This window comes from Alnus glutinosa, chromosome 6 (assembly GCF_958979055.1).
Source record: "Alnus glutinosa chromosome 6, dhAlnGlut1.1, whole genome shotgun sequence".
In the NCBI taxonomy this organism is placed as follows: domain Eukaryota; kingdom Viridiplantae; phylum Streptophyta; class Magnoliopsida; order Fagales; family Betulaceae; genus Alnus; species Alnus glutinosa.
This window is the reverse complement of record NC_084891.1, coordinates 21,368,773-21,375,920: the sequence shown is the minus strand read 5'-3', so window position 1 is coordinate 21,375,920 and position 7,148 is coordinate 21,368,773. Positions and strand designations below refer to the sequence as shown.

The following is a 7,148-nucleotide window of genomic DNA, read 5'->3' as shown; positions in this document are numbered from 1 at the left end:
TCGATCGTGATCGATCCATAGGATCGATAGATCATTCGATCAATCGTGATCGATCCATAGGATCGATAGATCATCCGATCGGTCGTGATAGATCAATAGGATCGATAGATCATCCGATCGGTCGTGATAGATCAATAGGATCGATAGATCATCGGATCAATCGTGATAGATCAATAGGATCAATAGATCATCCGATCGATCGTGATCGCTAAATAGGATCGATAGATCATTCGATCGATAGATCATCCAATCTTTTTCATTAAAGCACAATAAATTTATTAAAATCATGACAAAACCGGTTCAACCTTTAAAATTCACAGGTTTTTTTTTACTTAAAAAACTGGTTACATGTTTAAAAATTATGGGTTCACATCACGTATCATAATTCTCCATTACACAAAAAACATTGCATGAATATATAAATCACATAAAATTTTACTATCAAAAGAACCATAATTTTAGTTTTAATTTATATAAATTAAAACATTTAAAATATTCTCAAATGTGCAGTTTAAAATGGAAAGAAGTGTAAAGAAGAAAAAAATTAGCAAGAGAAAAACCTGGATCTTTTATTATCAAAGCATTAATAGTAAGAATCTATGATATTGTTAGTATAATACATACCTATTATATTTCAATAAAAATAAAATCCATATAATTTTAAACATTAAAAAAAAAAATCATTTTAAATTTAATGCTTAATTAACTCTTTAGTGTTTTAAAGCATTTCTATTCATTTTGTTTCCAATAATAAAATAAAATTTTGCATTTTTGTCTTTCAAAAACAGAATAACACTTTCACAAAATAAGTGATTTTTTTCTAAGTTTTATTTTATATTTTATATTTTTCCCTATATACCGTGTATGTATATTAAATATGATTTTTTTATAAGTTTTATTTTTCAAAAATTTAAATAGGAATTTATCATTAAATATATATTAATATTTTTTTTTTTATTTAAACAAATTTTAAATTGCATAAATTAATAGGTTTTATTTACTATTAGCGTCAACTACTATTAGTCAACGCTGATAGTATGAGTATCAGCGTCGACGAAGTCGTGGAAACTGATATGTAAGTGGGATTCAATATTGGCGCGATTTATGAAATTTTCGCCCAAATTTTTTTTTGTTTATCTCCCGCCCCTCTTCCTTTACTTTCCTCAAAGGCTCAGAGCCCTAAACACCCTCCCCCTTCTTTTGGTATGCAACGAGAGAGAGAGAGAGAGAGAACTGTGGTGGGTGGCAGAGCTGGAATCTGGGCGGCGCCATGGGTGGCGCTCGCTCTCACTTTTCCCCTCCCCTATTCTTCGCGGCCCAATTTTGCCGAGTTCCCTCAACACGTTAAGGCTTTCTGATTCCTCAACAATCAAGGTTAGTGCTTTCTGATTTCTCTTTCATTTGCGGTTTATTGTTGGTGAAAATCAATTCCTTTTAATTTTCTGGGTCGGTGTGTTTCTTTTGTTTCTGTGTTGGTTTTGTTTGAGCAGCTACTATTTGTAGAGACTGGTGGGTGTCGGAAGAGGAACTTTGTTGGAGAGGACAATGAAGAATATGATGGAGAGGGTAGATTCTAGTCAAAAGCTATATGCACGAATGCGCCTATGGGAATTTCTAGATCAGTATGTTGTTGAGCCCACTGATGGCTCTTGTGGTTCCTCCTTGGCAATCAGCCGGAAGGACGGCTCAATGAATTTGATTGGTGGGCTGATTCTTCTTGCTGTTTTGTGTCTCAGTGTCTGTTCTATATGTGGTGCATTGTTGAGTGGGGTTAATTGTGAATGTTTTACTTGATGGGCCTTTCTTTTGTCACCTTCAGATGAACTTCCAGAGTGCAACTCTGTTCGGGTTCCTAAAATTCAGACAATTTTTGGTGTAGTTGGGATGCTAAAGCTCTTCGCAGGTAAAATATCTTGTCAAACACTCAAAATTTATTCTTTTATGTTTTATGATGTAGAACCTTGACTTACTATATGCTCACTATTCACTATTCAGTTGCTTGTATAAAAGCTATGCCCCTTTTCAGTTTATTTCTCCGTAGCTGTTTACAGTTCATTGACTATGAATGATGCTGATATTTGCAAATATAGAAAATCTGTTTTAGTTTTGATTTTAGCCGTCCTTTTTCTCATAAATAAGTTGTTAAGGACTGTCTTCCATTTGTTGCAAGCTTCAAGTTTTTTCTTCTGTTCTTTCTGCAATATTTTCTGTTGTTGCCTTGCCCATCTTGTAACATTCCTTATGTATATATATATATTTTTGTTTATCTTTTAAGCTTCAACAGTCATTGACTCTTTTTCTTTTGTTTGGAAGACACATTTAGAGGTATCTATCACCCGGCACAAGGCTCATATAATGAAGTTGGAACTGATCTTGAGGCTCCTGGATAATGATGAACAAAGTCCTGAGCAGGTTAATGATGTTAAAGACTTTTTGGAAGATTATGTGGACTGAAATCAGGTCTGTACTGCTTCATATTCAAGTTTGTTCATTTTTCATTGTTGTTGTAAGCAATGAATTTACTAAATGATACACTATTATTCATAAGCTTTCTGTTTAGATCGCCTATATCAGATTTATTAAATTTATCTGTTATTTTTGTTTTTCTAGGAAGACTTTGATGAATTTAGTGATGTTGATGAGCTTTATAACACTTTACCACTAGACAAGGAGGAGTCTCTTGAAGATCTTGTTGTAATTGGTCCTCCCAGTCTTGTTAAGGTAAATTCTTTCCACCATGCAATGTTTTTTTTTTTTAATTGATTTTTATATGTAGTTAAAGTTTGAAAAATAATTGTTAAGCTGTTGTTATCTCTCTTTTTGTTTTTAAGAAAACAATTTATTTATGGTTCCTTTCCAATTGAGATGGATTTATAGGTTACGTTATAGTAGCAATCATCTTTTATGGGGCATCTTGACCAAGCCAATGAGCTTTAGTTCAAATGTCCTCTTGGAGTAATGAGGTTGGGGGGGGTGGTGAGCTTGTGGGTTCAAAATGAGCTCAATTCTTTTGTGACTTGCCAAAACAGAGGTTGTATTTTGGTGATGTTTGGGAAAATTGATTTGGAAGTGCTTTATTCGATTAAGCCTATTATGTTCTTTATGTTTCTTTTAACTTGTCATTTTCGTCAGAGCTTTTACCGAGTATCCAACTTTTTTTTTTTCTTAAAAACAAAAATTTGTAGTTTTTTTAACAAAATATCTCTCACAATGGTAGGGTTTCTAAAGTATAGGACATGATGTGATGCATTTGGACTCAAGACTTGGAAGGCATATGGTTGAGGATCCCATTTATGTTAATATACTCTTGGTTAATTTCTTCTCATCCCTGGGAATCCAATATAATTATCTTCGTTGGTAGGGGAACCTGTTCTTAGTTTGAAGACATCTTTGGTGGCATCAGCCTCTCAAATTCCTTTAAGTGTTTCTATATATTTTTGACAAGGAAATTGAAATGATATAATGGACAATGTTGAGCACTTGAGCTCCGAAAATTGTTAATTATATATTGAAGTTCTGACTTTGGACTATTAACAGCATTCTTCATTAGGTTTGATGTGCATAACCTTTTTTTTTTTTTTTTTGAGATGTTTTCTTTATTGACATGGTACTTCCTTTCACTTATCACAAATAAACACCATAATTGTGGGCATTTTGAGCGCTAGGATATGCACGATTTCTTGTATGCATGTAAAGATTTAATTCATGAGTGATGATGGGTGGATCTGAATTTTTTTTTTTAAATTTTTTTTATAGTAATAGCGGCCACAAATGTGGCCGCTAATAGTTAAACTACTATGGTATTTACATGTGGCCGCTAATAGTCTAGTATTAGCGGCCACATGTATGGCCGCTAATAATATTAGAGTAGTTTAACTATTAGCAACCACACATGTGGCCGCTAATAATACCAGAGTAGTTTAACTATTAGCGGCCACAACGTGTCGCCGCTAATAGTCTCGTATTAGCGGCGACTTTAGACTCAATTAACAAAAAAATTGCGGCGGATAAAATTATTTTTAGCGGCCACCAAGTTCGCTGCTATAAAACAATTATTAGCAGCGAGTCAAAAAAGTGGCCGCTAATAGTCTTTAGCGTCGGACTATTAGCGGCCACTCAATTAATAGCGGCCAAAATAACATCATTAGTGGCCAAATTTGTTGGCCGCTAATGACGAAATTTTTTGTAGTGATTTTAGAACTAGGAGTACTGTTGGCAGCAGGATGTGCATGACCGTAATATTTCAAATCAGTTCAACATATTAGCAATTGGAGCAAATTCATACAAACCTTCCTTGTTCATATTTTTCAAACTCCATGAAGGGATTTGTTAAAACATGAAATGAATGTATCTTGATGCTAAATCATAAAAACGTAGGAGAGGCTTCTATCTCCTCAAGACTCCATTTATATCTTAGGAAATACAATTAAACGCGTTGTCTTTTATGGAATAGGTTCCTCTCTATTTCAAAAGTATTCATTTCATGGTTGAGATTTAAAGTTGGTGCATCTAATGGTATATATGAAGTCAATATTGACATATCTTTTAAAAAATTAAATAATGTAGAATCATGTACACCGTTAGATACACCAACTTTAAATCATAACCATAAAATGGATAGTATTAATTTCATTTGAAATGGAGAGGATCATTGTCATGATTAAATAAGGACTTTTGAAAAAACTAAAGACATATGCTTAACTAGGGCTAGTTGCTTGAGGTGTTTATGTCCTGATTCCTGATTTTACATCATCTATTGTTTGTCTATATTATGTTCCTAATAGATGCATGTAGTGTGTGGACCTTTATCTTCATCAATCATTTTGCTTGTATTATATGTAGCTCATCACTAATAAAGAGGGTGGAATATTTAATTGGAAAATTAGCCAAATTTGAAGCCACACACGAGAGTATTGGTAGTACCACAACATTTTAGGCACCCATAAATGGAAAGTTGCCTTTCATTATTTGTGCCAAAATTAGAGAGTAAAGTGCCAAAATTTAAAGTTTAATGGAAAGATTGCAAACAGTGAGTAGTTTACTCTATTGGCATGATTATTATTATTTTTATTTTTTTGCGTAGGCCCAAAAAAATGTCGGTAAATAGTGATGCGTCAATACCTCATCCATTATGTTACTGTGGAGTGCGTGCACGTTTAAGGAACTCATGGACTAGTGACAACCCCGGAAGAAAATGGTACGGCTGTATAAAGTATAAGGTAATTTTAAAATTAATTAATTGTGATTTATTTTTTTCGTTAGTAATTTATGACATTTATTATTTTGTTTTTACGCAGAAAGCTGGGGATTGTGATTTTTTTATGTGGGCTGATAACCAAATGACTTCTTATTATGAGAGATTGGAGGAACATATGAGAGACATGGAGGGAGACGGGCTGATATTGAGAAAGTTGAGAAGATGACAATGGCCAATATTGACAGACTTGAGAAACTAATTGAAACAAAACACAAGGAACAATATGAGACTTCGGTTGGAGTTAGGTCTATGTCAAAGTAATAGAAAGATGTTTTGGGCAGCAGTAATCGTAATAATTTTGGACATTATAATTTATTTCAATGGTTATAGCGGTTCTAAAGTTAGCTACTTGATGTTAGAATGAAAGGATGGAAACATTATTAGGTTAAAAATGGTCATTGTCAGATATTTTACGTTCTTATTAGTTGAACAATAGAAATTCTGAATTTTAGTTATGATTACTCAAACCCATATTGTTAAATGGACAAATTTGGTATCTTTCAAGTGATTGCTCTTTCGCTTGAATCGAACCAGCACTTGTTTTAAAACATTTCGTTATATTGGCGTTACCATTGTAAGCACCGCCTAATCTTCATGCAAATGGTAAGCACCGTGCAAATTGCTGAAAATCTTAAATCCGAATGCGATATGGTTCTACTACTACATCTTTGTAATGACAACTGTGCAAGCTAGAGTGTTCAATCATTATATTTATATTCAGCTACCCATTTTATGATTTTAAGGCCCAACCAACCGAAGAAGAAAAAAAAAAAAAAAAAAAAAAAAAAGCTTAAGATATGAACATTGCACCAAAAAGCATCCTAGATTACTTCAAATCTCTTAAACCAATAAAGGAAGCAAGTAACATGTAGCCCTACGGTCATGCACATATATGTGAGCTATGCAGCCTACGCACACATACTGCGGATCTTCCACAAGACCCATAACCACACTCTGTTAGTCCAACAAGAACAAACTACAAATTAGTACTGAGGTTCATATATCCTCTACATTACAAATCAGGCAAAAGCAGAAGCAATGGCATGATTCGCTATAGTCCGCTCCAACTCCTCTTTCTTTGCACCCACAACCTTGTCCACTAATTTGCCTTCTTTGAGGAACACAAAGGTTGGCATGGCCTCCACAGCCCAATCCTCAGCCACAGACTGCAAATAACAATTACACAAACATATGTTGGATTTTGTTGAACTACAAAGGAAGTTCATGCTTTTAAACTTTTAACACAATGATAGATGATGTTCAATACTTTGCAAAAGAAAACAAAATCTGGAACCTCAAAATCTGGTTTCTTTCCATTCTTCCTATTTACAAGGAAGCAAAAATATTACAAGCCCAAGGGATTGGAAAATGAAGCAGACCCTTAGAAAAATATTTACAACTTTAAATGAAGTACCATAGAATTTACAGTTGCACAATTTGTTCCTTCAATCAATAAATTTGTCTTTCACTTTAATAGTATCCATAAGCCATAACACAAAATTTTCTCTCAATATTATCGTAAATATGTAAAAATAGTATGTGCAATACGTTTCCAAGCCATGTAATCAGCCAAAGCACAACAATCTGTTCCTTCAACAAATAAATCACTTGCAATATATGAAATGGCAGCATCCCATTCCAAGACATGCAATCACAAAAAGTGCAACGATTTGTTCCTTCAAGGCTTCAACAAAGAATCTTTGCATGTCTGTCTCAAAATCAACCTACTTGTGCAACTAAACCCACAACAGCTTTTCAACTTTTTCTTGCAATATATTTGACTTCATGCAATCACCTATGTCACTCAAATTTACACTGGATTCCAATTGACCCCAAGAATTGTTGAAACATAAAGACTAGCAAAGTTGATAGAGGTATTTGATCAATGGTA

General features: G+C 33.8%; 1 long non-coding RNA gene across 4 annotated transcripts; it reads left to right on the top strand.

Moving 5' to 3' along the window:
• Positions 1-1,159: 1,159 nt before the first annotated feature.
• Positions 1,160-5,649, top strand: LOC133871852 (uncharacterized). Of its 4 annotated transcripts, XR_009900885.1 has the most exons (7): positions 1,162-1,374; positions 1,491-1,702; positions 1,820-1,903; positions 2,314-2,460; positions 2,611-2,721; positions 5,084-5,219; positions 5,298-5,649. It is a non-coding gene; the product is annotated as an uncharacterized LOC133871852 (long non-coding RNA). The 4 variants fall into 4 exon arrangements; XR_009900887.1 differs by having other exon boundaries at positions 1,160-1,702; positions 5,084-5,197; XR_009900884.1 differs by having other exon boundaries at positions 1,161-1,702.
• Positions 5,650-7,148: the final 1,499 nt, after the last annotated feature.